Source organism: Alligator sinensis, unplaced genomic scaffold (assembly GCF_000455745.1).
Source record: "Alligator sinensis unplaced genomic scaffold, ASM45574v1 scaffold200_2, whole genome shotgun sequence".
In the NCBI taxonomy this organism is placed as follows: domain Eukaryota; kingdom Metazoa; phylum Chordata; order Crocodylia; family Alligatoridae; genus Alligator; species Alligator sinensis.
The window spans coordinates 158,876-166,441 of record NW_005842732.1 but is presented as its reverse complement, the minus strand read 5'-3'; the positions used below and the strand labels follow the sequence as shown (position 1 = coordinate 166,441).

At 43.9% G+C, this 7,566-nt stretch overlaps 1 protein-coding gene across 6 annotated transcripts in view; it reads left to right on the top strand.

Annotated features, from left to right (window-relative positions):
* Positions 1-7,566, top strand: part of HS1BP3 (HCLS1 binding protein 3) — a 188,541-nt gene that overhangs the window by 78,123 nt on the left and 102,852 nt on the right. The gene's annotated exons all lie outside the window — the stretch shown is intronic.

The window sequence follows — 7,566 nt, the reverse complement described above, 5'->3', positions numbered from 1 at the left end:
GGGGAGGCCAATTTTTGTTCCCCCCCCCCCCCCCCCAATCCCACTCTCTCCCGCAAGAGTCAGAGTAATTCGAACACTGGCTATTTAGATATAATTTCAAATTCATAGGAGAACTGGTGTCATTGTAAAACACAGTGTAGACACTGCATATCTATGCACAGATTTTCAGACTCCTGATGATTAGCATAGGAGCATGGTAAGGAGTTAGTGAATACTTGGGGATGGCCTATATTAGGCCTGCTTAGGAAGACTAGATGCTCCAGGACTCTTGGGCCCATTTCTGTTGAGACACAGGAGTGGGATGACACTAAATGCTGGTCTCTTCATGTTAATTTTGATAACCAGACAGGAGTGATTTTGAGATGCAACATTTACAAAACAATCAGAAAATACTTTGGTGAAATAATAGTGAAAAGTAAGAATCTGATGCAGCATATCACATTTACATGCTCTTCCTTTCTTGTGGCAATACTAGGGGGCTCTTATGGCATATGCTGGATTATAGATGTGGGTGTGTGTCTACTGTAGCCTACTATTGAATTTATTGCACCAGTGAACTAAACAAGATTGGAGACAGGGTCTCCAGAGGTGAAATGTTAATATATTAAAGCCATATCCCCTACCACCCCCTTTTAACTTGCCTTTTAATATAGATCAGAATTAAGAAGGAACATATAAAGTACTTAATATATATATTTAATAATTATAATGATTTCTAGTAATATTTTCATTTTATGTCAACAGTTACTATTATACCATTAGTTTAAATGAACAAATAAAACCTAACTATTAACTCTAAGTCATGTAAAATAAGTTTCAGTGTAATAAAATGTGCTAACCTGCGAGGAGTGTTGTTCTTCATTCACATGGGCAAGAGTTTGAGAGATGAGTTGTAATTATCTAAACTGCAACAAATGTTACTTTTCTCTTGCATTTCTAAGTTCAGCTAAAATTTTGAATATATAAAAAAAATCAAAGCAGAAATGACATGGTAAATATAGGGCTTTACTAAAGTTCTATCTGTATGTGGATATATCTTATTGGGTGCATACATATGTACTAAATGTCTAACAGTTAAAGAGACATAACTTTTTTCAGTTTACAACTGTCAGGGTGTACATATATATGTGGAGCAGAGTCAACTTAAATGCAGCGCAAGATGTATTATCTTGGGTTGCATTAGTTAAGTTGACTTAGCTGACAAGATGGCTGCCACCGTGTCAAGGCTCTGTACGTGTATATGCTCTGAAATGGCTTAACTTAAGTTGACTTGATTAAGTCACCGTATTTTAAGTCAGCTTTGTATGTGTATACACAACAGGAGGCACCATGTTGAGACACACTAGGCCCACTCCATACTTGGTTCATGAACCACAGATCGGGTATCTATACTACTGTCTGGTGCCTTTTTGACATATCTGAAGGTTCTTTTATTGTTGTTTTCATATCTGTATTCATCTCAGTTTTAATTGTGCTGGCATTCACAGCACCCCTCAGGAACGGGGACATATGGTTGTTGCCATCTTGCAGAAAAGAAGCAAATGACTTGCCCAGAGATCAAATAGGAATAGCAAAGCAGAGGATCATCACTGAATCTCTGGCTAGTATTCTTGCCACTGGTCCATGCATTGCCATGAGCAGAAAAAACACCTCTAGTTGGGTGCTGGGGAAATAACTCCCTTTATCTAATGTTTCTTCACCAGTACCTTGCAGCACATCAAGATCTACTATTTTTAATTAAATAGTCTCTTAATTTAAAATGCTATCTTTGTGTGCACTTCATGCCCGTGGAGAAGGCCAGTGTAATGCCTATGGATTGCATTTTGAAAGTTGATGTGGATTTCAGTGATACACAAGCCTGGTGAAGTTCTTTAACTGTAATGAGAAGGCTACAAGGGCAGTTGTTTAGGGATCTTAGAACAAATGAAGAAGGCAGAGGAGACCTGTTTTTGTAGTGTACTCTAAGACCAGTTTCTCGCAATTCGAAATTTCCTGGTCTGTCCTTTCCAGTTTGCTTAGCTTGTTTTTTTCCTCCTTAGTTCCTGTTGCTTCAGCCATGCATTCTTTTCCCCATGGAGCACTCTAGTTCCCCCTGTGAGACCTAATGATGACTTTTGCAAAACTGCCTATGTTATACATCCACCAGCTTTACACCTCCACCAAGCATTCATGGGAGGGTTTTAGAGAAAAATTGCCTATGCTCTCAAAGAGCAGGAAAGAAAGGGTGTGTGGTACCGTAATAACCATGAGAACATTCCTAAATCTACACATACAGTAACACCACATCTGCTTTAATGTACTAGGAATTGTCTGTCAAAAAAGGATGACAAATTATCCAATTGGCACAGAGAAAGAAGAGTCATAATTGCAGCCTGTGGTAGATTTTAAGAGATTCTTAAGGTTAGTATTTCACTTCAGAAAATCTGTCTTCTCTGTTAGTAGCTGACAGTACAAATGACCATCCATAAATCTCAGCATCGTGCTTTTCCTTTAAAATGCAGATGTCCAGCTGCAGTAATATTTATGGGCACTTAAAGGTGAGTTATAATCCCCTAAGAAACGATATGCAATGCATCATTATTATATGAGAAAAGGATGTCAGGTAAGTGAAGGCCAGAAAAACTGAACATTCCCTACCTACAAACGACATTTGGAAACCCATATTGCCTGCTTTGGGATCCAGTTAGCTCAGAGCTTTTCTGCACAATCCCACTATCAACAGTTTTATTAGCTTTCTCTTGAAAAATCTTGAAATGTAGTTAACATTATGTTAGCTAACAGAGACTAATCCAGGAGTGGGCAATTATTTGTAGTGCTGTGCAAAATGACACCATTCCATTTCAACTTGCGTTTTGACACAGCAGCGTTTTGTTTTGAATTTTGTTTTGATTCGAAACCGCTGTTCTGTTTCGCTTCGTCAACACAGTTTCGCTGTTTTGACATTTTGCCCATAGGCTATAATGGGGAAACTTGAAACAGCCTATAACTATGTTATTTCTGGCCTGATTTGGATGAAACTTGCAGGAATGGTAGCCCCTTCTGCGGGCATGAAGCCTGCCAAGTTTCAAGGAGATAGATGCAGGAGTTACAGGGAAAATGCACCTCAAAATCTTGAAAGCAAAACTCATGTCACATGTATGTGTTAAGTCACAGAGGAGTCAAAACTGCAGGCTGGCTAGTCCCTGCGGAGGCCACAAAGCCTGTGAGGTTTCAAGGAGATACATGCAGGGATTTCTGGGAAACTGCACCTCAAGCTGCTGACAAGCAAAACTCGTGACATGGGTACGTGTGCAACTGACTGTGTCTGTCTGGGGGCACAGGGGGGTGAAAACTGCAGGCTTGCTGGGCCCTGCTTTAGCCATGAAGCCTGCCAGCTGTCAAGGAGATCGGTGCAGGGGGAGTCTGGCTTCTGGGGCCCTGCACCTCTGGCTGCTGACAGATAAAACCGGGACACACAGCTCATTAACTGACCCCAAGGCAGAAAGCAGGGCAGCTCGAACAATGCTGCCTTTTACGCAGTTTTTCCCTTCCTCCGCCAGAGCACTGGGATTGGAAGAGACCTCGGGGAAGGGTGACAGCCAGTGGCCAGCTACACAGTCAATAATGAGAGCACTCCTTCCCCCGTTTACCCTCTCTTCCCCCTCCCTCTCCTTACTTTAGTTTCTATTTCCCTGCAAGTAAGCCCAGCTTGAGCTTCGAAACTTGAAATGCTTCAAAAACTTCAAAACATTTTGACTTGCCTTGTTTTGTTTTGAAGCTGTTTCGAAGCTCTCTGTTTTGTTTCAATTTCTCTGTTTTGAGCTCAAAACGAGTTGAAACAGCGTTGAAACAAAACTGCCAGTGAAATTTTGCACATCTCTAATTGTTTGGAGCCCAGGGCCACATAAGGAGTTTTGATGAGTTGTTGTGGGTTGGGTCAGCGCTACCTCCCCCCCACCCACAGCTGCAACAGCTCACTACAATTCCCTGTATGGGATGGGGTCATGGGAAAGAAGGGAGCAGTGTTCGGGGGCAGGCATCGCAGGGCAGGGTCATGGGGCAGGCCGTGCCGTGTAGGGGGAGTGTGGAGGGTGAGTATGCGGAGTGTGAGGAGTCACCGTCACGTGTTTGTGTGTGTGTGTGTGTGTGTGTGGGCGGAGGGGCTGCCTGAGTGCTAGGTCCTGAGAGCTGGCTGGGGGTGAGGAGAGGGGAGGGGGTGCATGCAGCAGAGCTCACCTGGGCAGTGCAGTCCATGGCTACCCCCACAGCCCTCCACATGGGGCCAAGCCCTATCTGGAGCAACCCACACCATGCTCCAGTCCACACCTGTCGGAGTCCCACTTGCTAGGCAGGAGCCACCCACTGGAAGCTGTATATACTGATATACAGCTTCCAGTGGGTGGCTCCTGCCTAGCACGTGAGACTCTATCTCCAGTTCCCAGCTGTCTTCCACACACTTGGTGGCTCATGTCGGGTGGGCAGAATGGGTGGAAAGCAGCTGAGAGCTGGAGCTAGAGCTCTGCATGCTGGGGCAGGACCTGTCTGGCTGAAGCTTCCTCCTTGCCCAGAGCAGTGCAGCGGGAGGAAGAGCTGCCGCTGGAGGTGAAGGGAGCTGAGTAGCAGCTGCACTGGGAGCTGTGCTCAATGGCTGGGGCCGGGTGGTGAGCACAGGCTGGAGTGCATCACAGGCTACCCTAGGTAGGACTCAGCCTGCTGTGGATCATTACAAGGGCAGTCACAGACTGGATCTAATCAATTAGCTGGAACCCCTCTGTAGGCAGATCCAATCAGTGTGTGGGCCAAATCTGACCTGTGACCCATATTTGCCCACCCCTGGTCTAACCCCATGTCTATTCACCTCCACTACGCAAGTAAGGACTGTCTCTGGGCAGAATATTAGAGACAGTAGACTTCATTCAAACACTTAGAATAGTTTTTCTTCCGTGATTTGATACTATAATAACAATCTGTGTTGCTTTGTAGGCTGTGCTGTTCAGTTTCCTTAGAAGCCATTTGTTTGTTGCATGGTACATTACAAACTAACCGAGTGCAGCTATTTAACTTGACACCCATATTATATAATTCAGGAGAATTCTATGGTTCAGGCAATTGGGTATGTAACTCCTTTTGCCCTTTTGCTATAAATCCAAGTCCTGTCCCTAGTGAGTTGTAAAGAAAGCTGATTCCTCTACAGTAATTACTAGGTGGCCCTTAATGTCTGAGATTTGTTTGTACTCTGAGACTTGGTGCATATCTCTTCGTTCACCAAACATGTAATCCGAATTAGTACCCTTTTGACCACATCCCAAAGCAAGCTGCTTTGCAGTCTTCTTCTTGCAGAAGCAGCAATGTATGTCTTCAATGACACCTTACTTCAAAATCCATAACAGTGCTCCTCATCTGAATACTTGGTATAACACAGAACTGTATGCGTGTGATCTTCGATAACAAAAATCTGGTGTGGTGCTGCAACAAATGAATTGTTTAGGGAAAGGAAAATCAATCCTTTCACTAATCCAAATAACTGAACAGTACTTGGCCAATTAGAGCAGCATAGATGCATTTCAATACAGATTAAAATTCCAGATTTTCACTAATTAACTAAGCAAACATATTTTGAGCTGCTTCCCTTGGCTGTATTCATCAGCTGTGGATTGAAATTTGTACCCAGTAGCTGTATCCAGATGAGCAGGGATGTGCACTTGTAGCGGCACAAATAGTACAGCAGCACAAATAGCAGCACAAATTTGTGCCACTACTTTGTGCCTCGGTGCATGCTCCTGCACATGCATTGTATTGCAGGACAAATTATCTCTGTGGGCAAACTGCCCTTGCCCAGCTCTTCCCAGCTCCCAGCATGCTGGAGCAGCCAGGGAAGAAGTGGAGGAGTGGAGATGCTGTTGCTGGCAGCCACCAAAGCATCTCTCTGGAGGACCATGTCTCCACTTGTTCGGGCACACACTATTGTAGCATACTCTGTGGCACTTCTTTCCCAGCACTTTTTTTTGTTACTGGGAAATCCCAGTAGCAAATTTTGCTCCTGCACTGAAAATTTGCAGTGTGGACATGTTTTAACATTCCACGCATGTGGTTTGTGGTGCCATAAAGAGCAGCCAGTGGTGCAACTACAAGTGCAATTAAGCCAGAGCAATAAACTCCAGTACAATTGGTGCCAGAAAAAACTGCTCCTGGGTACAGCATTTACACATACATCTGGAACTGCAACAATTTGAGCTAAGGCATAGTAGCCCCTGGCTGGCAGGTGTTCTGGGGAGGTGAGCCCCAGGCTCCAGGTGGTGGCATTGGGCTGCAGAAGGGCTGGCTGGGCCAAGAGGGTGCTCCAGTGTGGGGCTAGCCAGCTGGCAACCCCCACACTTTAGCACCCTTATGCGCCAGCCAGCCCTTGTCACCACCTACCCGTGCATTTGATTATACATAATTACTCTGCCATAAGATACTACTGTCCCCACCAGTACTACCTTACAGCAGAATTAATCTACTGCACCCTAATACTGGTAGAAATACATGTAGACTATGACACTTTACTGCAGAACTAATTAGCTAATTCTACAGTAAAGTGCATGTGTAGATGCATCCAGTTATAGCTATATCACTTAAAGAAATCAAAAGGTTTCTCCTTCCCCCCCAATAAACAAATCTTCCAGCTCAGCAGCAACCAAGGGACCAAACAAAGGGTTTCCAATATGTCTTGTCCTGACTTTGTGGCTTTTGTGCACCATTTTTATTCAAATTATTCCTCCCCATGTCCATCCAATTTTTTCTCAGTCATCTTATGCTTTTTTGTTCTGGTATATGTTTTTATGTATTGAACTGAATGAAGAACAGTAAGAGAACTAGAAAGGTTATGTAAGTACAAATAAGGGGAAAAAATCTGTGCTTTTATTTCTAAGGAAATAATTGCAAAGGAAACCACTAGTCAAATTCACCACTGCCATGGCAGTATAGAAATCACGGAAATTACATCATGGACTAATTTAGTCACAGATATTTTGTGTTCAACTTGTATTCATTATATATCCAAAACTCATAATGAAGCCACAGGGGATTTGTGTGTGTGAAGGCATATACATTTGGGTCTGAAATGGCACCCTTTCCTAATTATAGTGTTAGCTAACTTTATGTAAGTGGCAGAGCCGCAGTTCTCTTTAAATAAATACCATATCTGCTCACGTACAGTGCACCCTTTTCCAAAATTCAGCTGCTGGAAGTTGGGGTGCTCATTATAATCAAGAAAATATGGTAATAGCAGTTTCTGCCACTTAAGCCTTTGTCAGGGGAAAGTGAAAGTAAAATTGCAGGTGCTGCATGCAGGATTCCCTAGCTGCCCACTGTGGGCACTAGGGCTGGGCGAAATTTCACCGCCCGTTTTGTTTCGAGGCTGTTTCGACCTGTTTCAAGGTCGAAAAAGCAAAACTGAAACGAAACAGATATGGTCGAAACAGCCTTGAAACAAAACAAGGCAAGCCGCGGACAAGCAAAACTCATGACATGGGTGACACTGTGTGTGTCAACGCTCAGCAGGGTGAAAGCTGCAGGCCTGCTAGCCCCTGCTGCAGCCACAAAGCC